The 26,497-nt window shown below is 40.0% G+C and overlaps 1 protein-coding gene across 4 annotated transcripts in view; it reads right to left on the bottom strand.

Annotated features, from left to right (window-relative positions):
* Positions 1-26,497, bottom strand: part of lingo2 (leucine rich repeat and Ig domain containing 2) — a 717,008-nt gene that overhangs the window by 207,679 nt on the left and 482,832 nt on the right. The window lies entirely within an intron of this gene.

The raw sequence follows: 26,497 nt of genomic DNA, 5'->3' as shown, positions 1-26,497 counted from the left end.
AAAAACATCCATGTCACTTAAAGAAAACGATGGATCCTATGATGGATCAGCTTGTTTTGTTTTCCTTGATTGAATATTTGAAGTGATGATATCTCGTGAAATCAGTTTTTCTTGGATTATGCAGATTCCTTAAGGAATCAAAAATGCAACATAGCTCAGCTTAATTGGAATCCACCCACTTTATAAATCTCTTAATTGGTGTTCTTTTTTTCTCTGCCTTGCAAACTCTGTCATAACTTGGGAGTTGCTGTCATTATAGACAGTTGCATCAGAATGCAAAGTGGTTCGGCATGTTGCCAGATTGTCAGCAGCAGCTCACAGTTCATTCCCAATGCCTTTTCAGATGAATGTTGCAGAAGAGGTCAAGGAATAGATGCTCCTATCAATTTTTCCTCTCCTAACATTGGGAAAGTAATGACCATTGTAGAGTCAATCTGTTCAATGTTTGAGACACAGGATGACTGGAAATGAAATATATTTCATTATGTTTTTAGTTGAAAGCGGTATAGTGTGGAAGCAGGTCATTCAGTCCATTGAGTCCACACTGACTCTGCAAACAGTATCCCAACAATACACTTTCACTCCCACAACCCCCCCTCCTCCACTGTAACCTTACATTTCCCATGCCTAATCCCATACCCAATCTACGCATCCCTGGACACCATGGGCAACTTATCATTGCCAATCTACCGAATCTGCACATCTTTGGATTGTGGGAGGAAACCCACGCAGACATGGGGAGAATGTGCAAACTCCACACAGAGTGGAGAGTTAGAATCAAAGTAGGCTTAAGGTAATTAGCAATAATTTTGATGCTACCTATGGAGTTTATTACTGGACAACTATCCACATTAAATGTGCCAAAAGGTTGACTGGCGTATACTTTTGTGTTTTTAATTGCTGAAAATGCTGAAAATAGTAGTTGTTCAATCTTCATACAATCAATAAGAAACAAAATCAGGTTGGGTTCTTAATAATCTAGTGATCTAAGAGAAGATGCAAAGCACAATGTGATTTATTTCACACTCAGGTAGATGCTATGCGGTGGCTTGGACATGCAGAGATTGGGGACATTGACATTTTACAGAACACATACCACTAAACGCATAAATGATGTCCAAGTGACAAGTAGGTAGGAATTTGCTGGCTCTGGTGGTACACTGGGAGGAGGCCAGGGGGAGAATGCAAGACCAAGTAGGGACGACTCTGTAATAAAGATCCACTGCCCATGAATTATCCCGGTAGTGAGACCGAGTGTATGTCAATTGCCAGATGAACGGAAGTGGGCTGCCGATTTGAACATTTAATGTGACTTTTTCAGTCAATGCTTCAGCATGTTAGCTAGCAGTGGAGAGGCTGCTCATTGCAGTAGGAAGGTCTCTAATTTCATGCATACCCCTGCGCTTGACCAGGAGAGGTTTCTCTAGAGTCAGACGGGTCTGCCTTCTTGGTCCCTTTGAAATGATTATCTACAGTATCTGCTCCACCTCTGTGTGGATGTGACCTTGCATTGTCTTCACTTTCCTGAGCAGTACTCCCCTCTCTCTGTGGATTACCAAGATTCTGGAGTTCATCAGGATCCTGCCCACCATTTTTAATTGGACAGTGAGTCTAAAAAATGGCCAAAATTGCCGTGGGCTTTTTCATCTTGAAGTCCGTCTGCTATCCTACCTCACTGCAGTCGAGTTGGAACCTCTTCTTCAAATGAAAACCTGAATGCATTGAAAAATTATTGAAGCTGGTCCATCTGCCGTTCCTTCCAAGCAGCAGCTTTGACATTGACTCCAAACTATTTTGTTTCTCACTGATTGAAGTTTTCACATTTCTAAACTGACATCTCATTTCCTGAAGTTTGGATGTTTTGATGCAACAACTCAGCTCTGTTCAGAGAATTGACTGAAATGCTTATTTTTTATTAAATTTTGATGTCAATCTGTAGTGTTCTTCTGGACCAAGCAAATTGGAAAGCAGAAGGAAAGGAAATCATGGTTGAAGAGATAATAACAACACACAGATATCCTACAGTGAAATATCTATGTTTCACATTTCCAAATGTCTTTCTACCCGCAGACTTGGGATGGTGTTTAAAGACTCACGTTAGGGAGGCAAGTAAATGGTTAATTGTACTTTTACTTGAGAATAATTATTGATCATCTGAAAGAAGCTATGGCACAGTGATAATAATTCATTTGGAACTGGACACTGATCCTGTAAGATGTCCAGTCTTGAATTCCCTGTATTTGGTTATGTTAAATAAAATCAGTTAACGTTCACTTATGAGAGTGACCACCTTATCTTACTTCATGACACTTTAATGGTTATAGACTCATTGAGTCAGAGTCAAACAGCACGGTGAGCCTGAAATGCAGCACAGTGATAGTGAGCAATGAACTCTGTGCTAACTTATCCACAAAATTTCTTATTGGTTGGGCCTCACATACAATGGACAAGGGCAGAATTGTTATAAAGGGTCCAAAGCCAATGGCACACAGCAATAGGGGAACCATGTTGAAAAGGTGCCATCTATCATTTAACAGTACTCCGGAATGGTGCAAAGAAACAGAACTGGAGAAACCATACATTGCAATCACAGCACCTCCCTTTCATTACATAAATCTATATTAAGAAAACAACAAGGCAGCCATCTTTAAATGCAAAGTTTCACACCGCTATTTTCTTACTGGGAAAATCATGGATCAGGTTGGTGAATAATAGAAGGCCAATACTGCCGTCAATCATCACCACAGCCACAACGGCTGAAATCATTGACCTATCAGGTCAATGACAATGGAAGTTTACCCTCAATGGTCATCAATCCAATTGCATAGTCCAGGAGAAACCAACCTCATAGTCAAAGGCAACACTAAAACACAAAGATAAATATACTATTGAAATACTCTTATCAGTGCTCAGCCATTTTCACTTCTCAGTAAAAGTTATACCGCTGGCATTCATCTAAGGCATCTATTCTTAAATCAAGCAGATCCATTAGAATGCATCAACTTAACAGTACAAAGGCAGTACACAAGCGATGTGTCCATTAATGTCTATGAATAAGTGGTAAGCTAAAGTGGTAAGCAGAACAATGTTCAAGTTGGATACAAACAATAGCATGCGAGACAACACCCTATTGGTCTTATTGTTTTAACTGCCTGCCTTTTAACATCACATTCACATCCAAACATTCCCAGTGGTCAATGTCCAACAAATAAGAAGCTATGGAAAGCATCATATGCGCATGGATGACATTGTCAGTGATGGGTCCACTAAAACTGCATGATGAAAAAGTAAGGGAAGCTTTTGGATGCTGAGTTGACAGTTAATAGCAAGTGTAAATTCCCAAAGCATTCGTGTGCCATAGTATTAAGGTAACAGGAGTCATGGCAGACAGAAAACATAAGCCCTCAAAACATTTTCACCAGCATTAATATGTGGAAATCCAATGGTTCATGGGGATAGTGAACCAGGTGGAAAAATCTTTACGCAACTCGGCCCGAGTCTGGTTACTTTATGCGACTCTGGTTACTTTTGAAACAAGATGAGGCATTGGGCTTGACGCCAACATCATTTAGCCAAATCAAGGACATGGGCTTTTCCTCCAAGGTCAGACAAACATGAACATATGAAATACAAGGAAAGCATTGCTTTTGTCCCCTCCAGCCTGTTCTGCTGTTCACCATGGTTATGGCTGATGCATCTGTACTTTGCTTTGCACTTTCACATTTAACCCTTGACTAATATAAATCTAATATACTAATGTGGAGAAGGTTAGGGGAAGCCAGAAGATTCGGAAGCTTTTAAAACCCAACAGAGGAAAGCAATTGGCGGTGGGTGGCAGGGAGAAAGATGAAATATAAAGGATAAGCAAGCTACTAATATAAAATAAGATTGTAAGAGGTTTTTAGATATGTAAGAGAGAAACAGGAGTGGACATTAAACCACTGGAAAATGAGGCTGGAGAAGGAATAATGGGGAACAAAGTAATGCTGGAGGAACTGAATAAGTACTTTGCATCAATTTTGACCGTGGAAGACACCAGCAGCATACCAGAACTTCAAGAGAGTCAAGGAGCAGAGGAGAGTGTATTGGTCATTACTCAGGAGAAGGTCCCAGAAGCTGAAAGATCTGAAGGTGACTAAATTACCCTAACCAGATGGACTACACCACAGAGTTTAGAAGGAAATAGCTGAGGAAACTGTGGAGGCATTGGATGATCTTTCAGGAATCACTGGAGTAAGGGAGAGCCCCAGAAGACTGGAAAATGGCTATTGTAACACTCCTGTTTAAGGAGGATGGGAGACAGAAGGCAGGCACTTAGTACCTGGTTAGCCTGGCCTTGATTGTTAGTAAGATTTGAGAGTCCATTATTAAGGATGCGATTGCAGACTACTTGCAAGCGCATGGTAAAATAGAGCAGAGTCAGCATAGCTTCATTAAGGGGGGTATCATTTTTGAAAAATCTGGTACAATTCTTTGAGGAAATAATGAGCAAGTTAGACAAAGGAGAGACAGTGGATATGATCTATTTGGATTTCCAGAAGGCGCACAGGAGGCTGAAAGTAAGATAAGAGCCCATGGTACAAGGTGCAAGGCTCCCTGGCAGAAGGCAGAGTGGTAGGATAGCATCTGGTGACTAGTGGAGCTCTGTAATGATCAGTGTTGGGACCACAACGATTCAGGTTATATATCAACAATCTGCATAAAGGTACAGAGGGTATTGTTTGTGAAGTTTACAAAGATAGGTGGAGGGACAGGACATATTGAGGAAGACAGGAGGCTGCAGAAGAACTTGGACAGACTATGTGAATAGGCAAAGAAGTGGCAGATAAAATACAATGCGGGAAAGTATGAGGTAATACATGTTAGTAGCAAGGTTAGAGACGTAGCCTATTTTCGAAGTGGGGACAGGCTTTGGAAATCTGAAGCACAAAGGGACTTGGGAATTTGAGTTCAGGATTCTCTTAAGATTGACATTTAGTAGGAAAAATGGAAGGCATTCATTTCAAGAGGGCTAGAATACTCGAGAAGGTTGTACTGTTGAGTTTGTATAAAGTTCTGATCAGAGCACATTTGGAATATTGAGAGTAATTTTTGGGCCCCATTTCTAAGGAATAGGATGTGCTGCCACTAGAGGTCCAGAGGAAATTCACAAAAATGATCCTGGGGATGAAGAACTTGTCATATGAAGAGTGATTGAGGAATCTTGATCTATACTTGATTTTGTTTAGAAGGATGAGGGGTACCTCACTGAAACTTACAGAATAGTGAGAGGTCTGGATAGTCTTGTCGCACAGATGTTTCTACAAGTATGAGAGACTAGGACCTGAGGGCACAGCCTCAGAGTGAAGGAATGACTGTTCAGAATTGAGATGAGGTGGAATTGTTTCAGCTGGAGGGTGAATCTGTGGACCTTATAACTGCAGAAGGCTGCGGGGGCCAAATTCTTGAGTGTACTTAAAACAGTGATAGATAGGTTCTTAATTAGTAAAGGGATCAAAGGTTACAGGGAGAAGGCAGGAGAATAGCATAAAGAAACATATCAGCCATAATCAAATGGCAGAGCAGACTCAATTGGTTGAATGGCCTAATTCTGTTCCTAGAACTTATGGTCTTATCCACCTTATCCAGAAAGAACAACTTGTAATTTTAGAACAGTACACTCTAGTCCACAAGTCTCACAGAAGTTCTGACTGACAAGAGAAAATGTCCTTTCCATTTCCATCTTGGAAGTGTCACAACTGAACTTGAAATGTTAACTCTTTCTCTCTTCTCAGATGCTGCCGGACCTGTTGAATTTGTCGAGAATTTTATTCTTATGCTGTCTGGTCTAGATGTGATTCCAGTCTCAGATAAGTGCAGTTGGCACTCAACAACTGTTGAAAGTGACGAGCACATCATAGAGTTGTATCTAGTCTGCAGTTGCACAAGAAGCAGATACATCTTTTCAGAGAAACCTGGGATAGGCTATAAGTGCCAATCTTGCTAGTGATGCCTGGATATCAAAAGTTTTTTTTTAAAAGTCCACAACTTGTTTCTGGATTGATTCAAAATGTCTTTTTTTGTTATAGTTTAATGAACAGCAAGTCAGAGCTTGTATCATGTTTCAAAGGTAGTGTACAGTACTCAAAAGATAAGAGCTCAGAAAGAATATATGTTCTAATCCTAAACATTTTAGCATTCGATGTCTCACTACAGAGGTTTGGAATACAGTTATCTTGCATAATGGAAGATAGCATGCAGAAGCAGCTCCAATGGGCCGAATGGCCAAGTCTACTCCTACATCTTATGGTCTTCGGTGTATTCCTCGCTAAATGAAGAAACCAAAATAAGATACTTTCCCTGGTTTATTCTTACCATTGACCTGTGAAGGCATTTCTACTTCTAATTTCCAGACTCCTCACAACAAAGGCAAGCTTTTGTTTTGTCTTTCACTTGTATTTTCTGAATCACTAATTTTCTGCTTATTGTAACACGACTCTCCGCACCACAGTATTTTGGGCACTCTCTCCTTTTCAAAAATATTTTGTTTTGTTATTTTTCCTATCAAAGTGGCCAACCTCACATTTCCTACATGATACTCATACCACAGAGCAGACAGTTACTTCTTCCAAATGCGCCCAAATACATAACTCCTATTGGAAATTAAATCCAACCTATTTCTTTTTGTCTAAGTAAAGATATCCCTTGTGTAATTAGAAAAAAGGTTACAAAAGGCTTTCCATTTTCCTTCATGAAGCTGTTCTCTTCTAACCAGTTTTCACCAAGTGTCCGAGAATCTGGTGAGTTCAGATTTAATGCAGAATGCCTTTAATTTTTACCATAGTGCGTGCACCCAGGAGATAGGCCGGGAAATGTGTTGTGTGAAAATAATGCAGCAAGGCTATGTTAACCTTTAGTGATTTACTTCTCTCTCAAGGCCATTGTACATTTGACTATGCAGTTATAAATAAATGTAGTGTGCTTTCTTCATACCCCAATATTCATTTCTATGGAATTATTTCAAGCTATTTAAGCTTCACACATTACAGCAACTCTCTATTAACCTTTAGGGCAATAAATATGAGCAACCAAACAACATGTGTAACCTAGATATTCAGCAGTAATCTTCAGCAGCTAAGATATGCTCATTAAAATTCAATGTGATACATTAACAGATACAGGTGTGATGGTTGTAAATCATTTTCCAAATGAAATTTAATTTGTTTTTTTTCATAGGATGTGGGTGTCACTGGCTAAGCCAGCATCTGTTGTCCAACGTCAATAACCCTTGAGAAGGTGATCATAGAGTCATAGAGCATAGAAGCAGATCTATCGGTCCAACAAATCCACGCTGACCATAATCTCAAACTAAATTAGTCCCACACACCAGCCCTTGGTTCAAATGCCTCCAAATATTTGTTGTTCACATACTTAAACACTGTAGCTGTTCCCATATCCACCATTTCCTCATGAAGTTCATTCCACACAAAAATTACTGTCTGTGTAAACGTATTTTTTACGTCCTTGTCAAGACTCATTCTAGGTATCAATCTAGGAAAATTCCTTTGAACTGCCTCCAAGCATTTATATTGTCCCTTAAATAAAGAGACCAATTCTGCACATAGTATTTGAAAATGAATGAGTTTTACTGATCAGGTAATGTCTTTCTTGAGTTCGAAAAATCTAAAGATCACAAGCCAAATTGCTCAGTTTTGAGGTTCTGGAAGAAAAAAGATTGAGGGGAAGACTCTGTGACGATCTTAGAATTCAGTACATTGGGTTATAATGATTCCACTAACCACTCTTTGTAATTGTGAGCTTCTCATTCTTATCACTCTATAAGGAATGACTTGGTGGTGGACAGGGTGGACAAAGTTAAAAATCACACAACACTAGATTATAGTCCAACAGGTTTATTTGGAAACACACTAGCTTTTGGAGTGCTGCTCCTTTATCAGGTCATTGTAAAGATTAAAATCATGCTCACAGAATTTATAGCCAAAGGAGTCCAGTGACATGGAGATGTGATACAGTAAACAATTTTAGATTAAAACTTTCATCTTTCTTATGGGATAAGCTGGTTTCTGTTGTTTGATACATAAATCCCAGAACATTCTCAAGACAGCTCAGGTTTTTAGATAATAGGTGTGTAGTCTGTCTGTGTCCCATGCTATGTCTGTCACACAACAATCACCAGGCAGGAGTGTTCGCCCCAGTCTGGGAACACTTCAGCAGTCCAAGACATTCTGCCTCAGACCTTTGGATGACCATCCTCCAAGGCGGACTTTGGGACAAGCAACATCGCAGAGTGGCTGAGCAGAAGCTGATAGCAAAGTTCTGGGATGGTCATGGAATGGTCTCAAACAGGACCTTAGGTTCATGTCACACTACAGGTGATCCCACTACATGATTCTCTCTCTCTCTCACACACACACACACTCCATTATACACAAGCTCTCATATGGACAAACATACAACACCACACTCACACCGACACACGTGCTCTCTCACACACACCCCATCACACTCTCACACACACACTTAGTCAAGCTCACCCACACTATATAATATATATAACACTATCACATGCACAGACAATCACATGCGCATTCAATTGTCACTCCTACATGCGCGCATATATAAACTTATGGGGTGAATCTCGTTTTGCAGAATTACATATTATTTTGCTGCATGAATCCATGTAAAACTCTGTAAAACTATACAAAGGGTTTGTCAGTCTGACATAGCATTGGGATAGAAACAGACTTCATACCTATTGCTTAAAAACCTGAGCTATCTCAAAAATGTAATTTAAATCATTCTCAAACTGGAGGCCGTACAGTGTAGAGAAAGTTTAGACATCAGAGGGAAGATGGATATACTATGAAATGAAAAACCTTCTAGACTGTGGACACAGCAAATTTCAGCTTGTGCAGCAACAAAATCCAACCTGACAGCAAGTCAGGATTCAAAATGAAACATTCACCAAGGAAGTGCACAGCAGCTCATATACCATATATGATGACTGACAAAGTAATTAATTTTATATGTAATGAAGCTGTGTTTTGCAATACATTAGCTGTCCAAGTGAAATTGTAAAATTCCCTTATTCCAATCCTTTACAAGCCTTTCTTCAAATGCATTTTTTTTAAAGAAGGAAATAAACTATTTTGTTCAGCATTATATTTGGTACAATACACATTTCCATTTACACTCCTGCATTAGACGACAAAGGCTGATTATCAGGATCAAAAGTGGGAGAAACAGACATTTAGAGCATTATGCTTTCGGGCAGGGGAAGAGTGACCTTGATGGGCACATAGCATGCTCCAAAAGATGGCTTCCTCCTCTTCACCACAAAATGAGGCAGCCTTTTGAATCCGCCTGTGCAAACTGTTTTATCGTGGGTAGCATGTTAACAATTGACTTGTTAACAAGCTCAACTGCTTCATATTTATTTTTTCCCCCAAATGGAAGTTGGGCCACTCGTCACATTTCACATAACTGCTCTTCTCCCTACTGTCACTGAAACCAGAGAGTCATAAAATCTAGCCCCATGCCACTCAAGTCTCGATGGGTTATCTTTTCTATGTTCGAACACTGCAGCATGTAAACCATTTTAGTTTATTTGAGATTATTTTATCTTACTGCTATACACCCTGCATGATCAGGAATGTGACCATCTCTCTACACCTTCTAAGTTAGATATTATGGGTCTTCGCTGAAGTATTTTGTGCTGGACTCTTCTCTGAAATTTCTTTGATGTTTCTGACCTTCTTTTGGCATTGAGGTTGCATGGCAGAAAATGGGAAGGAAATCATATGGTACATTCTGAAGCATAAACATTGTTTTGTTGGTACATACTATGTTTGTTACATTAAATAATTCAAACAGAGTGTCAGTTGACAGGTAGGAAGGATGTCAAGAAAAACGGGTTGAAGTGATCTACTGCAGAGGTCAGTACTGGGTCCATCTAATTTCTCAGGCTGTTTCTGTGACCTGAGGAGTCCTGTGGTAGTGTCTTTGCCTTTTGGCCAGAAGGTATGGGCTTGAGCCCCATTCGTCCCGGAGTGGTGTCATACCATGCCTGATCACTTACAAACAACTTGAACAGGTATTTCGTTGATGATTCAAGAGAAGCATGTTTGGCAGTGAGGAAGACTTTAAGAAAACTTAGGGTAAACATAATCTAATGTGAACATAATTCACTGGCACAATCCTAGGAGGTGAGAAAGGGAAAGTTCAAAGGAGATCTAAGGTTTTTTTTACACAGAGTGCAGTAGGTGACTCTCTCTAGTTCTCAACTAAGTTCATGAGACATGATTTCCCATGCACAAAGCCATGTTGACTATCCCTAATCAGTCCTTGCTTTTCCAAATACATGTAAATCCTGTCCCTCAGGATTCCCTCCAACAACTTGCCCACCACCAATGTCTGGCTCACTGGTCTTTTTCACGCAGAGGGTGGTATGTGTATGGAATGAGCTACCAGAGTATGGTGGAGGAGGCTGGCACAATTACAACATTTAAAAGGCATCTGGATGGATATATGAATAAAACGGTTGAGAGGGATGTAGGCGAAGTTCTCATAAATGGGTCTAGATTAGGTTAGGATATCTAGTTAACATGGATGAGTTGGACCGAAGGGCCTGTTTCCATACTGTACATCTTTATGACTATGGCATGAACAACGTTGATCTTCTTGATGCATTTGTTAATCATGATACAGTCTTTTCCTATTCTCTCCTTGCTTTATTGTGAACGCTATGGTAGTTAGGAAACTGTATAATTAATGCCTCTTATTTATATACAAACATATGCAGCCATTGTATTTGAAACATAAAAGAGCAAAAATGTGTAATATTCAAAATAATTAGGTTTTGAATCATCAATCTTCTGACTCAAAAGCAATCCATTGAGACACAATGTAAGGTGCACACAAAGAAGTCTATATCAGGTCTTTGAATACCACACCCAGTCTTATTTTTCTTTTCAATGTTCCAAAGGAATTCTTTCAGGTAGTATGTTTGAGATTTTCATAACACACTGCAAAAACAATACCCTCATTTTCTTTATCAGTCTTTTGGTAATTATTTTAAATTTATAACTTTGATTTACTGATTCATTTCCCAGAGGAAACTATTTCTGTGTATCAACTCCATCAAAATTCCTCAAAACTTTTCGTACCTCAGGTATTATTATGTCTATGAAGATCTACTGAGCTTCTTCAATTTCTATGTAATTAAAGTTCCCTGATCCTTGATATCATATTGATAAATCTCCTTCCTAAATGTGGAGCCCAGAATTGTACACAATCAACCAGCTAAGGTCTAACTATTGCCACATACAGCATCCCCTCTATTTACAAAGCCAATTATCCCATAAAATTTCCACATATAACATAGATTCCACCCTCTCAAAATTATACAATTTCATTCATTCTGCACATTTTGTACACCAGAAGAACATCACTTTGCATGTATCCACATTAAATGGTCTACCAGCTGATCATCCATTTCACCAGATTAATTCCTCCTGAAAGCTGTAGTTTTTTTCTCTTCATGAATTAATTGCCATGGCTTGTATTATATGCAGACTTCAAAATCATACTCCCTATGCATAAGTCCTTGTCCATTATGGACAAGAAAGACATTATCTGAAAACTGACCAGACACTAACCCACTGTATACATCCCGACAGTCAGACAACTGTCCATTCCCTACAGTGTCTGCATCCTATCCCTCAAGCAGTTAAGTGGCCAAATTACCAGAATCGTCTTAATCCGATGCACTTTAATATTCTTAATGAAACTATTACATGACACTCCATTGATGGTATTTAATAATTTATAAATACAGCAACAAATTAAGAACAATCATCTCTCTTTTATTATATCGTCATAAAACTTATTCAGTGTACAATTTGCTATTAAGAAATCTGTGCTGTCCATCTTGAATTGGCCAAAAATATTTTCTCTTTGGCAACAGTCTTCCATTGCTGATGCAAGAGCACTTGACCTCAAGTTATCATGCTTAAGCCTGTTGCTTATTTTCTGCAGTTTAGAGTCATCGAATCATAGTGATGTACAGCACGGAAACAGACCCTTCGGTCCGACTCATCCATGCTGACCAGATATCCCAACCCAACCTAGTTCCACCTGCCAGCACCCAGCCCATATCCCTCCAAACCCTTCCCATTCATATACCCATCCAAATGCCTTTTAAATGTTGTAATCATACAAGCCTCCACCACTTCCTCTGGCAGCTCGTTCCATATACATACCACCCTCTGCGTGAAAAAGTTGAAAATCAGGTCTCTTTTATATCTTTCGCCTCTCACACTAAACCTATGCTCTCTAGTTCTGGACTCTCCCACCCCAGGGACTTTGTCTATTTTCCTATCCATTTCTCTTATGATTTTATAGACCTCTATAATGACACCCCTCAGCCTCCGACACTACAGTAAAAACAGGCCTAGACTATTCAACGTCTCCCTATAGCTCAAATCCTCCAACCCTGACAACATCCTTGTAAATCTTTTCTAAACCTTTCAAGTTTCAGAACATCCTTCTGATAGGAAGGAGACCAGACTTGCATGAAATATTCCAACAGTGGCTGAACCCATATCTTGTGCAGCAGCAACATGACCTCCCAACTCCTGTAGTCAGTATTATGACCAATAAAGGAAAGCATACTAAATGCCTTCTTCACTATCCTATCCACCTGTGACTCTAATTTCAAAGAGCTCTGAACCCGCACTACAAGGTCTCTTTGATCAGTAACACTCCCCAGGACCATTAGTGTATTATTCCTGTTAAGAGTTACTTTCCCAAAACGGAGCACCTCAGAATTATCTGAATTAAACTCCATCTGCCACTTCTCAGCCCTTTGGCCCATCTGATCAAGATCCCATTGTGATCTGAGATAACCTTCTTCACCGTCCACTACACCTCCAATTTTGGTGTCACCTGCAAACTTACTGTACCTCTTATGCTCACATCCAAATAATTTATGTAAATGACAAGAAGTAGTGGACCGCGCACTGATCCTTGTGGTACCCCACTAGTCACAGGCCTTCAGTCTGAAAAACAACCTTCCACCACCACCCTCTGTCTTCTGCCTTTGAGCCAGTTCGGTATCCAAATGGCTAGTTCTCCCTGTATTCCATGATAGCTGACCTTGTTAACCAGTCTCCCATAGGGAACCTTGTTGACCACCTTACTGAAGTCCATATAGATCACGTCCATCGTTCTGCCCTCATCAATCCTCTTTTATACTTCTTCAAAAGACTCAATCAAGTTTGTGAGACATTATTTCCGATGAGCAAAGCCATGTTTACAATTCTTAATCAGTCCTTGCCTTTCCAAATACGTGTACATCCTGCCCCTCTGGATTCCCTCCAACAACTTGCCCACCACCGATGTCAGGCTCACTGGTGTATAGTTCCCTGGCTTGTCCTTACCACCCTTCTTAAAACAGTGGCACCACGTTAGCCAACCTTCAATTTTCCGGCACCTCACCTGTGACTATCGACGATACAAATATCTCAGCAACAGGTCTAGCAATCACTTTCCTAGCTTCCCACAGAGTTCTAGGGTACACCTAATGAGGTCCTGAGGATTTATCTACTTTTGTGTATTTCAAGACATCCAGGACCTCCTCCACTGTAATCACCATCTATTTCCCCACATTCTATACTTTCCATGTCCTTTTCCACAGTAAACACTGATGCAAAATACCCGTTTAGTATCTCCCCCATCTCCTGCAGTTCTAAACAAAGACTGCTATGCTGATCTTTGAGGGGCCCTGTTCTCTCCCTAGTTACCCTTTTGCCTTAATGTATTTGTAATACCCCTTTGGAATCTCTTTAACTATTTGCCAAAGCTATCGCACGTCCCCTTTTTGCCCTCCTGATTTCCCTCTTAAGTATACTCCTACTGCCTTTCTACTCTTCTAAGGATTCATTTGATCTATCTTGTTTATACCTGACACATGCTTTCTCTTTTTCTTACCCAAACCCTAAATTTTTTTAGTCATCCAACATTCCCTACACCTACCAGTCTTTCCTTTCACCCTAACAGGAATATACTGGGTCTGGACTCTCATTACCTCCTTTCTGAAGGATTCCCATTTTCCAGCCACCCCATTCACTGCGAATATCTGCCCCCAATCAGCTTTTGGGACTTCTTGACTAATACCATCAAAATTAGCCTTCCTCCAATTTAGAACTTCAACTTTTAGATCTGATCTATCCTTTTCCATCACTATATTAAAACTAATAGAATTATGGTCGCTGACCCCAAAGTGCTTCCCTACTGACATCTCAGTCACCTGCCCTGCCCTATTTCCCAAGAGTAAGTCAAGTTTTGCACCTTCTCCAGTTGATACATCCACATAATAAGTCAGAAGATTTTCTTGTACACACTTAAACTAATCTAAACCCTTAACATTATGGCAGTCCCAGTCTATGTTTGGAAAGTTAAATTACCCTACCATAACCACCCTATTATTCGTACAGATAACTGAGATCTCCTTACAAATCTGTTTCTCAATTTCCTGCTGATATTAGGGAGTCTATAATATAATCCCAATAAGGTGATCATCCTTTCTTATTTCTCAGTTCAATCCAAATAACTCCCCTGAATGTATTTCCGGGAATATCCTCCCTCAGTATACCTGTAACACTATCCCTTATCAAACACGCCACTCCCCCTCCTTTCTTGCCTCCCTTTCTGTCCTTCCTGTAGCATTTGTATCCTGGAACATTCAGCTGCCAGTCCTGTCCATCCCTGAGCCATGTTTCTCTAATTGTTATGATATCCCAGTCCCATGTTCCTAACCATGCCCTGAGTTCATCTGTCTTCCCTGTTAGGCCTCTTTCATTGAAATAAATGCAGTTTATTTATCAGTCCTACCTTGTTCTCTGCTTCCTCCCTGCCTGCCCTGACTGTTTGGCTGATTTTTTTTCTCAACTGTACCAGTCACAGATTGATCTCTTTCCTCGCTATCTCTCTGGGTCCCATCACCACCACCCTCCCCCAACCTTAATAATTTAAATTCTCCTGAGCAGCTCTAGCAAAACTCCCTGCCAGTATATTAGTCCCCTTCAAATTCAAGTGCAATCCATCCTTCTTGTCCCAGAAGGGTTTCCAATGATCCAAAAATGTGAATGCTTCTCCCATACACCAGCTCCACAGCCATGCATTCATCTGCTCTATCCTTTTATTCCTACCCTCACTAACTCGCAGCACTGTGAGTAATCCAGATATTATTACTCTCAAGGATCTCCTTTTCAAATTCCTGCCTAACTCTCTATATTCTCCCTTCAGAATTTCAACCTATGTCATTGGTTCCAATGTGTACAATGACTTCCTGCTGGTCCCTCTCCCCCTCAAGAACATTCTGCACCCTCTCTGAGACATCCTTGATCCTGGCATCAGGGAAGCCACATGCCATGCTGATTTTTTGCTGCTGGCCACAGAAACGTCTATCTGTGCCTCGGACTAGAGAGTCCCCCTAACACAATGGATCTCACATTGCATTAGAGCCAGTCTCGACACCAGAAACTTGGCTGTCTGTGTGACATGTGATTTAACCTTGCTAACCATCTACCATCAAGAACCTTGTCGAATGCCTTACTGAAGTCCACATAGATCACGTCCACTGCTTTGCTGTTATCAATCCTCTTCATTACTTCTTCAGAAAATTGAATGAAGTTAGTAAGACACAATTTCTCATGTACAAAGCCATGTTGACTATCCCTAATTAGTCCTTGTCTTGCCAAATGCATGTAAATCCTGTCCCTCAGCTTTCCCCCCAACATCTTGCCCACCACTGATATGAGGCCCCCTGATCTATAGCATCCTGTCTTTTCCACACCACCTTTCTTAAATAGTAGAACCACGTTAGCCAACCTCCAGAGCTCCGGCACCTTGTCTGTGGCTATCAATGATGCAAGGGGCCCAACAATCATTTCCCTGGCTTACCACAAATTTCTAGGGTACACCCGATCGGTTCCAGGAGTATTTATCCACCTTTATGCATTAAAGGCCATCCAGCATCTCCTTCTTTACAATATTAACATATTTCAAGATGTTACTATCTATTTCCCCACGTTCTATATCTTCCATATTTTCACTTTCTCTTGGGAAACTCAGAGGAGGTATACAGACAAAATCTATATAAATGAAATTACCAAGGTGCACAGTAGTCTGCCTTCTAACACATCTTGTATTAACCAAGTTGTTCAACCCTTGGTAGACCATCAAGCATCAAAGTGGCAGGACATAAATCAGAAAAGTTGGTGCAAAAGTGGCCAATGTAGCTAATGTATCAGACTGTATTTACAGGAGTCTGTCGTATATCCTTCATTTGCCATTGTGCATTTACAATATCTCAAACATTTCACCAAATCTGACATGGTTGCTTCACCAAAGAACGTAATCAGGCTAATCAAGGACTTGTTTTCAATAAGTCCTTCTTGGCTATTATTTATTACCCCATGGTCCTCTCAGGGAGAACTAATTTTGGCCTGGACAATAGACATTAATAATTTTCCTGTTCAAAATACAGGAAGCAAACATCAACGACAGAGTTCCCATTGGTCAGCTCAGAAACAGCTATTGACAAGGCAGGACTCTAATTATCAGCCTTTCCCCTTGACTGTGGATCACCAAGCAAAGGAAGACAGAACAAATTTTAACAAAAAAATTTCCAATAAATTTCACTTGGACAGGATTCTAGTTTGCTAAGGATATGAGCTAACGAATTGACGTATTTCATTATTTCTCCTTCTACTGTAGTGTCAGTTATTTTAATTTCAATATGAGGTAAATCTGATATTTTCAGTCTATTATTAATTGATGCAGCAGCAAACTATCAAGGTTCATTTGGCATCACAATTCTTATTCACTCAAAATCAATATTGGAACAGAACAGTTGCTTTCTACAGTGTGTTAAGGGTAAGGATAGCCTTCGTAGAAAACATTTTATTCTTACAGTCATGTACGTACATTCACAATAAGATCAAGACACCTCATTCAAGTGAGACATGACATTTTTGGTTCATGTGGGAATTAAAGATTTTGATTCAAGACTTTTCCTGAAGGCAGCATTGTTTTAAGTTGGGCATATAAGAACTACACTCCTGCAATTTGGCAAGTGTGAAAGAGGGAGGATAATTGGTGGCTGGAGTTGAGCTATGAGGCAGTAATTCAATCAAGGAATGCTGGTAATCTCATAAATCACATCAGCAAAGCCTGAGCAGCTATTGAATGCCAGCAGAGCAATGAGGCTGAATTGCTGCTTACATTCACAGCCAGAAATTTGTTTCAACACAGATGTAATAAAGAGTAAAAATGATATTTTCATTTTTCATTTTCATCCTGATATGACTGATGAGAACTGCACTGAAAATCAAGCCCCATTATCTTACAAGCTATACCAAACATCTGAATATCTTATTTATGATCAAAACTGTGAACTTACTTCTATTTCTTCCATTATCTAAAATAAAGGAGACTTTCATCATGCTTCTTCAATAAACTCACCAACGACTCATTTATTAAGAATAAATTTATTGTTTAAGCAAATGGCAAAATGGTTATTGGCTACATTACTATGCAGACTGAAACAATACGTTCCTTAAAAAAAAACACTGGAGAAACTCAGATCTTGCAGCATCTGTGGTGAGAGAAACAGAGTTACTTTGCAGAATCTGTACACAAACGTTGCCATACCTGTTAAGTTTCTCTGGATTTTCTGTATTTGTATCAAATTTCTAGTATTTGCAGTATTTTTTCTTTTATATGTCCTCCTTAATCCTATCACAAACATACATTCATACAATTATACAAAGACAGGGCAACAGTCAGCTTTTCAATGGTGTTCTGGTGGGAAAAATGCAGTAAATAAAATACCTTTGTAAATCAAGCACTCAAAATCAGAGAATAGAATGGGTTGACTTCACTTTTGATTTCTTGCCAATAAGATCCAATTTCTCAGAGATGCAGAATTATAGAAACTTACAGTTTAGGTTTGGCTAAAATTCTACACACTGGTGTTTCTCTCCATATTCCCTTGAATTCTACTAAGTAATCTCATTCGATTATTGCCCATGCTTTGGACACTTTGACCAGTTTTTGTATTAAAAACACTACCCAAGCGCTCTTGACAGTGAGGTGGACAAAGAGACACAGGATTAAGTTTGTAGTTCAATTTAATTTTATTGACAAAATATTTCTCATTAAGTACACCATGTCAGCATTTCCCAAATGCCCACAACATTTACTCTCTACCTAGTGTTATCCATCTAAGATATTCGTCGTATCCAGTTTCCTCCCACAGTCCAAAGATGAGCAGGTCAGGTGGATTGGCTGTGCTAAAATTGCCCATGCTAAAATTGCCCAAGGTGTCCAGGGATGTGCAGGCTAGGTGGATTAGTGATGGTAAACATGAGGTTACAGGGATAAGGTAGAGGGGTAGGATGCTCTTCAAAAGCTTGGTAAGAAACTTGATGGGCTGAATGGCCTCTTTCCTCGCTGTAGGGATACAATGATTCTATGAGGAAGGATATTACCCACAAGGATAATTATGTTTGAGCTAGGTTGTTGGTATCTCCTTCTTCTTTGGTGTAGGGCTGGTTCTCTTCTACGAAGTCAGGTCTTGCAAGTCAGGGTGGACGGTCTCTCTCTCTCCAGGTGGTCCAAGCTCTGCTGCTGGCTGAGGTTGAGGCTTCACTGAGGGGGTAACTTCCAGGTGCGTGTTCTTATCCCCTCACCTGGCCAATGGGGTCAGGATGTGGATTTAAAGCATGCCAAAACATTTCATTGTTGCTATAGTGTGTGTGGGAGAGGGAGGTGGAAAAGAGAGAGACAAAGTGAGAGAAGAGAGAGAGAATGTGAGATAGAGAGGGGAGAGATCTTTCCTTCCTGCCAGCCTGTGGCATAACAGACACCAAAATCCCAGAGACAGTTGAATTGAACATTTGCTTGGCAATCTGTAGTACAATGCCAAAGTTCAGGGTTTGTCTATCAATTAAGGTGAAATTAATTCCTTATACTTATTTTAACAAGCTCCGGCAGTTACTTTCTTTTGCAAATTTATTTGCCTTTTCATTAAATAGTGAATAACTCTCTTTTATTCCAAAAATACTTAACACATTATAAAGCTTCATCAAACCAGGAAAGTCCAAAGTGTTTCGTTTTCCACTTTTTTCATAGTCCATCAGTATATACATGTTTTTGATAATGTAGAAGTTAAAAACAATATAGATGATATGAAATAAAAAAGAAAGAAATAGTAAAGTAGACACTCAAGTTAGAGTTTCTTCTTTGGTTGCAACCAGAATGTTACATTTTAAAACACACTCAAAATAGTGTTGCTTAGTTTCCTTTGATAATTGATTTGTATAAACACAACCATTAAATCTTCCATCGTTTGGAGCAATCAAGGACCATTATAGTTGTAAATATTTCTTTGCTTCCTTTCAAGTAAGTTTAATTTCTTTATGTATTTAAAAAAAATGTTAACAACGTTACGGTTTAAATATGGATGAAAATGTGCACATCACAAAGGATGGCCAGCCCTCCAACATTGGGTAAACCAATCTAAAATCATTGAAAATGATATTAATACAAGTTATACTGAACTATTTAATAGACTCACTGGTGCATGCTAGTGCCACCTTTCTTGTTCTTAATATTTTTTTCATATCAGTAAGCATATAAAGTGTCTTCAGCCAGTGAGTGCAGGGGCAGGGGCATCCAATTTACAAATGTTCATACTTACCAATGCAATCCCACACAAAATTCAACACATGAATGTTTCCTAATACTTACGAAAGCCTCTTTTATATTGTACTGCATTGAATTCTGACTTGTGTACAAGTAGCCTTACAAACAGGCTCAAGAACAGAACATGTTTCTACCCAGTGACTGCCTATACAATTTGAAGAGATTTTCTGGCTAACACAATCTGTAGAATCTCACAAGTTTCACCTGGACAGATGGCCAATTTTGCTATCAGGCAAATCGAATCTCAAACAGTTGAAAATGTTTGCTGAAACTTGACTCAAGTGTTTTTAAGTGTGTGCCACTTAAAGTTCCCCGTTTTTATGTTGGTGTGTTGAATAGCTGGGCTATCAGCAGAAACAAGAGGAAACGCAATTACTTATGTCCACAGCACGATCACAGTGCAGCCTTATCTCGCACAGTACAACTCAGGAGTTCAAAGGTTTCAAAAGGCAACAGCTTAGAATATCACCAACAGTGGAAATGAAAAGAACAGAAGACGCTGGAAATGGACATTGACAGATTGATAGATATTCCCTATCCAACACATTTCAGTGAGTGCGTGTGTGCTGATCGAACAGATGTGCGTTTTCAGCAATTGCTTTTGCTACTTCAGGATCAGATCACTTATAATGTACAGCGTGTTGCAGGGAATTTACTGCTTGGATAAGTGTCCAGTGATCTTTTCATTGTGTTGTATGCCCTAAGGCAACCCATGTTACCACAATCCCCACCACACCAGGAAGGGGAAGAAGGAGTTTCCTAAATCCAGTCCAGCCACAACAGGGATTGTATCCCATGCTGAGATCAATTTGATCCACACCAGACATCAGGCAAACATCTTTCCCAAGGAATCCAAATTTCTGAGGCAACATGTTCTAGCTTAGAGCTATGAATAATGAGTCTAGAGGCTCAAATTTCTGTCCATCATATTACTGACCAGGAGACTTTCGCACTCTTATCACACGCCATTGACATGTGTTTGTAGGGTTTACAGGATGATAATAAGTAATCTGTTTGGTTGATAAGTAACATTACTCAATGACTTGGTCATGAAGTCTTAGAGTGGGAACTGAACCCAGAGCTTCTGGCTCAGAACTATCCAGTGAGTTGCCAGGTCTCTTCAGTGAAGCTGTAGCATGCCTAATCACTGGTCCTTATGTGTTTATGTCACTATACATTTGCATCAAACAGCAAATCTTCACTCTATGGGTGGAAATTCCTGAGTTTGCTCAGACCATCTCCAAACAAGATAGCATTTATGTGGCATGCTTCCGGCAGAGTAGACTTCATCCTGGATGTTTTGATGAACACTCACTTCTGCATAGTGTAGGACCTTCATAAAGAAGGTGCTTTTTGCTTAAGGTACAGATTGCCTGGTTAACCCAGCTTATGAGGAGTCTCATCATAACTGGTCATACAAGGCCAAAATTATAAGGGGTGCAGACAGTGCAGCTCATTTGTCCTGCCTCAGTGAAGTAGCCACATTGGCTACTACCAGCAGACATACCTGACATACCAGCTGGCTAGTCAGCAAACCTGACCAGGGCCGGTAGGTGGCATAACACAAAGAGAAAGCTCACAAGAAAAGTTAGAGACAAAGGTGAGAATGTATAGCAGAGAGTTAATCTTAAAAGGCCAGGTTATTGGAAGAGATGTTGGATCCTATGGAATAAAGGTAGGCAATGAGAGACAGAAGGGAGAGTCACAGCAGTGGGGCAAAGGGAGGCAAGGAAGAGTGGTAACTGTATATTGAGAGTGGGAAACACAATGGGGGAATGGAATCTGCTGGGGATTAGTGAAGGAGCAAGTGAATTGTGTAAGGGCCATTGTAAAGCGAAGGATGGGCATGCAGAGCTGGATGGGCATAGGTATAGGAAGAAACAGGAGGGTCAATGGGTAAGGAGTGCTCGAGGATGGAAAAGATTGATATTGTTATGAGAGGAAGAGTATAGGTTAGAGTGGGAGAATTCACTATGGAGGAATTAAAAGAAAAAAACATTACAATCTCAATTCTTTTCTCCAGTTGGGTCAATAAGGACATATAAAAGGAAAGTACAGTGGATGCTGGAGTTCTTAAGTAAAAACAAAGTGCTGGGGGATGAACTCAGCAGTCATGAAAGCATCTGCATAGGGATAAACAGTCAATATTTCAAATTCAACATGACACTCCTTTGGGTTTGAACTAACAACTTGCTGCTATCTAATCTCAACTAGGTCGTTTCAAGGATGCATAAAACACCTTCTGAGAAAAGGATGCAAGTGAACAGAGGCAATCCAATTTAAATTCTATTGCAAGTCTTTGAGGTCTGACTTGGAATTTGATTCCCTGAGCTCAGAAATTGGTCATCCAACTTGACTGTTACATAGTACGATTGTAAGGCTAAGAACATGAATATCTTAAGACTTAAACAACTATGTTATAGTAATCAAAATCTCACTTAAGCTTTGATGTACTACTACCTAGGGATGCAACCTGAGCGTAATTTGTAGTATGTTTCAGATGTAATTAGTCTTGTGTACAGTCTGTGAGAGGCATGGATGAGTGAATTCTGCTACAGTTGTATTGTACTTATAATTACTGTGGCTAAAAATATTTCAGAAAGGTTAAAGGCTAGTAGAAGATTCCCTTGAATATAATTTTCCATGCATCATCCTTTCTTCAACAGCTGTACTAATTAACATTATAACATTTTAAATGAATGATAATACATTTTGAAATAGATTTCTGCATGGACCTTGTAGTGATTCTTGAAAATTGAGTGGTTTACAAAAGTGCATACATGTGAATCAAAATAGTGTAATTATTAAATACAAAAATCTCCTTTACATTGGGGAGACTGGCCGCCTACTTGCGGAACATTTCAGGGAACACCTCTGGGACACCCACACCAACCAACCCAACCGCCTCCGTGGCTGAACACTTTAACTCCCCCTCCCACTCCGACAAGGACATGCAGGATATATTTCCCTCCCCTCCCCTATCAGCATTCCGGAAAGACCACTCCCTCCGCGACTCCCTCGTCAGGTCCACACCCCCCACCAACCCAACATCCACTCCCAGCACCTTCCCCTGCAACCGCAAGAAATGCAAAACTTGTGCCCACTCCTCCCTCCTCATTTCCCTCCAAGGTGCCAAGGGATCCTTCCATATCCGTCACAAATTCACCTGCACCTCCACACACATCATTTACTGCATCTGCTGCACCAGATGTAGCCTCCTCTACATTGGGGAGACAGGCTGCCTACTGGCGGAATGTTTCAGAGAACACCTCTGGGACACCCGCACCAACCAACCCAACCGTCCCGTGGCTGAACACTTTAACTCCCCCTCCCACCCCGCCAAGGACATGCAGGTCCTTGGCTTCCTCCATCGCCAGACCATGGCAACAATGACGCCTGGAGGAAGAGCACCTCACCTTCCGCCTAGGAACCCTCCAACCACAAGGGATGAGTGCAGATTTCTCCAGCTTCCTCAGTTTCCCTTCCCCCACCTTATCTCTGTCCCAATCCCCAGATTCAGCACCACCCTCTTGACCTGCAATCTTATTCTTGACCTCTCCACCCCCACCCCCTCTCTGGCCTATCACCCTCCCCCTCACCTCCTTCCATCTATTGTATTCCCAGCGCCCCTCCCCAAAATTCCCCCCCCCCACCTTTTATCTCAGCCGACTTGGCACATCAGCCTCAGTCCTGAAGAAGAGCTTATGCCCGAAACCTCAATTCTCCTGCTCCTTAGATGCTGCCTGGCCTGCTGCGCTTTTCCAGCACCATACTTTTCAACTAATTATTAAATAGCAAAATCTTAAAAGATGAAGTCATGTCAACTTTGGCTCATTTGTTAGTACTCTTGCCTTTTGAGTCACAGGATAGAGATTTCAAATTCCATTCCCAGATGGGAACACATGTTCAGTTATGAGGGAGTGTTGCTTTACCAGAGATGTCATCTTTCAGCTGAGATGCTAAATTTAGTCACTGCTTGTCCCTTCAGCTGACAGAAGGGAAACATCCATTTATACTATTGTACATTAAAACAGGGGACTTATTGTCAATGTCCTGTCCAATATTCATTGATCACATGAATAGATTTGCTGATCCTTATTGCTAATTGTGGAAGTCAGCAATGGACAATTTGACTCTCCTACATCAGGACAGTGACTACACCTTGAAAGTTCTTCATTGACTGCTTCACAGTGAGATATCTGATGGTCAAGAAATAATGTCAAATAAATGCAAGTCTTTCACTTTTGCATTCTATTTTTGGAAAAATGTGCATATATATCCAGTTCATAAACTACCTCCACGTCAGCCTGGGGTGATAGAATTGTTGTGATAGCTTCAGGGACTGCATTTGAAAAGATTCTTTTCCTTCAAAAAAACAAAAATTAAAGGGCCAAGACTTACAACATACGGCAACAGCTGGATTAAAACAGCATAACTGTCTGACAATGATTTATGCTGCAAAAATCTGCAGATTGGAGAAGGAAGAAATCTTAGCAGTGGAGGAATTGTGCCATATTTTAAGATTTCTTTCCCCCCACAGTCAGAGAAGTTGCTCAGTGATGTTCACCATATGGAATTCTATTTAAAACTCACTTGCACCTGAATATATCAGCCTATTCAACTCGCAGCCTCAATATCCTCAAGGTGAAACCTGTCGCAATCTGGAGCCAGGGCCCGGTGCGGACTGGAAGCTAGGTGCCAGCATGGTCTGGTTTGGAAGATCATCTTTCTGAACTTTTATTTTTGCAAGGGTGAGCGTTTTGTTTCTCTATTTTCTAAGATCTCGTAACTAAAGAAGCTATACCTTTGCACCTAAGATGGTGCTCTAAGCGGCAAAGCATCAACTTTTCACTATACTCATTGAGTATATGTGGCAATAAAAGCTAATTCTATTTTCTTAATATGAGAGTGAGTCACTGAGTAGCAACTTTTACACTGCTCCAATTGTTTCAGCATGAAATCATTGAAGAGGGCTGCAGCAGTGAAGCCTGTGGAAGTGCAGTTCATCACCAACAATGACATTTACATGTTGCTATAACATGTGCACATTCCAGGAGTTGCTGTCAAATTATAGAGCGAGAACTAATACCTTTATTATGTTGATCACAAATTTCAGGTGCTAGGTTTTGTGCAATATTGTAAAACGGCTAATATCAAGTTAGCAGCCCACTATACATCCCTTCAGAAATGGCAACAAACATGACTAAATCAGTAAAGCCTTTCTGACATTTGATTATCGTCCTTAATTCCCTTAAATAACACGACGCTATCAATCTTAGCTTTCAAATTATTTATCAAATTAGCATCTGCTAATATTTTTGATTGGGAAAAAGAGTTCTATATGACTGAAGAAGTAACTCTTCATAGCTAGGCTCTGATTTTAAAGTGTTGTCTTCTTGTCCTAGACATGTAAACAGCAAAAAGTAGTTTCTCTATCTAATCCTAACTTTTTTGATATGTAGGAAAGAATTAAAAGTCAATATTTCTTCATTTTTATTTCTATCATAGTTAGCAGAAATCAGGCAGATGGCGAATGTTTACAGTTATCTTTTATTGCATTCCTGTTTTAGATCTTAAAGGCATAGTATGGCTGCTGCATTAGTTTAACAACAGAAGTCGTTAAAATTGGTGTGTAATTCATAGTATTAAATACTTAGAGGTTAGGCATGTCTTTCAACATTTATTTCCTTCTTCATTCACTCAACGCTTTGTTGTGACAAAATATCATCAAGCTAAGGGATGGTCCAGTTAACTTGCACAAACACCATTGTCAATGCCAATTTGTAACTGGTTGCTGGAGGCTTTGGTTCAACACTCTGACAAGACTCTCTTTCTAATTATTTCCTCCTGACTTGTGACAGTGCTTCTTAATGTGGACCAGCCATGTTCCCCATGAAGAGGCAGATGATGCCTGGGACTTGCTGCCCAGAAATCGTATCTAGAAAAATACATCCATAACTTGCTGAATGAGGCACTGATTATCATATTAACTCTGCAAGACTAGAACTTTCACAACCAAATAATTATCCGACTTATAATAATAATATTTAACATTCAATTGCTTTCACTAACTGATTATAGTCAGATCATCATCCCCGAAATATATCACAATCCCAGAGTTGAAAATAAGCCTTCCATTAATGCCATCTTCCTTTATAAATTATTATGGGTTATTACTGTGGGTCAGCTGGGTGTCAAAAATATAGGCAGGGAAAAAAATGTAAAGTAAATTTTAATGAAGTCAACACTAAGACAGAATCAGAATTTGGTAAGCATTCCTCCATTTTGCTGCCACACAAATGTCAATTCTAATCCTCCCTATAATTGGAAACATAAGATTGATGTGAGTCAGCTGCTGACCCCAAAGGCATCAACTGAAGTATAAGATTCAATATGTGCCTTGCCTTTTCTGTCTTGTATTTAATTCAGCAAAGTGCTACAGCAATGAACTTTCTAGTGCAACAGAAGCAGGCAAACATTGGCAGGGGCCCTTGTGCATCCATGCTGTTACTGTAACCCAATAGGATTTCATTTTATGTCATGCTTGAATAATTTTTTTAAAAATGTCAAGGGCTTCTTTTTTAAACATGCTTCCCTATTGCAGCTCTTCAAATAGCTTTTTTAAAAAATAAAGAACATTTCACCTCAATGCAGACCTACCTATCAGTTTACCAGGCAACTTCAACTTGGGCATACTGGAATTACTATTTTAATTGCAATGTAGTTG

The sequence above is a fragment of the Chiloscyllium punctatum genome, chromosome 2 (assembly GCF_047496795.1).
Source record: "Chiloscyllium punctatum isolate Juve2018m chromosome 2, sChiPun1.3, whole genome shotgun sequence".
In the NCBI taxonomy this organism is placed as follows: Eukaryota; Metazoa; Chordata; class Chondrichthyes; order Orectolobiformes; family Hemiscylliidae; genus Chiloscyllium; species Chiloscyllium punctatum.
The sequence above is the reverse complement of the archived record's forward strand: the minus strand, read 5'-3'. Positions and strand labels throughout refer to the sequence as shown.